Here is a 786-nt window from a genome sequence, read left to right on the forward strand (position 1 = left end):
CCCGTGTGCCCGCCTCCGCCTCCACTGCCGCCAACCTCGCCTCCCTTGTACGATGCCGCCGGGTGCTGGGTTCGAGGCGTCCCAAGTCCCGTGTGTCCTGCCTTTCCGTTCCCGACCCTGTCTTTTTTTCTTTTCACATGTATCCTTTAGTTTCCCACTGGCCGGCCTGAGGTGGAACCGCCTCGCCATTGGCCCCTCTCTTCCGGTGCAGCAGGGGTGGGCGGGGGAGCTTGTGCCCTTGTTAGCACCCATACGAGTCCTCTCACACCCCAGATCCAGATACAACTCTTAGCGGTGGATCACTTGGCTTGTGCGTCGATGAAGAACGCAGCTAGCTGCAAGAATTAATGGGAATTGCAGGACACATTGATCATGGACACTATGAACACACATGAGGCCCCCGGTTCCTCCCTGGACTACACCTGTCTGAGAGTCACTTGAGGATCAATTGCCGCCCCCCCTGCAGTTTCGCTGCCGCTGCGAGGGTGGGGGGGTGGGGGGATGGGCGCGTCGCGCGGCTAGGACTCTGCTCGAAGGGCCTCTCCCCTAGGTCCTCTGTTTCCCGAAGTACAGACGTGGGCGGTGTCCGGCGGTCGTCGTGGTTCTGGGCTGGCCTCATCCTCCGCATCCACTGGCGCCGCGCGCCGGCCACCCTCCTCGTGGCTCCTTCCTGCTCGCTCTGCTGCTCCCGCTCCTGTCCTCGCCCGCTCTCCTCACCGTGTGGACGTGTCGGTGTGGGCTGGTCGGGTGCCTGGGCGCGAGAGGGGCCGTGTCCCCGGGGTCGGT

General features: G+C 63.9%; 1 pseudogene; it reads left to right on the top strand.

Moving 5' to 3' along the window:
• Positions 1-283: 283 nt before the first annotated feature.
• On the top strand, positions 284-436 carry LOC120102613 (5.8S ribosomal RNA; annotated as a pseudogene).
• The last annotated feature ends 350 nt before the right edge of the window (positions 437-786 follow it).

Source organism: Rattus norvegicus, chromosome 4 (genome assembly GCF_036323735.1).
Source record: "Rattus norvegicus strain BN/NHsdMcwi chromosome 4, GRCr8, whole genome shotgun sequence".
In the NCBI taxonomy this organism is placed as follows: Eukaryota; Metazoa; Chordata; class Mammalia; order Rodentia; family Muridae; genus Rattus; species Rattus norvegicus.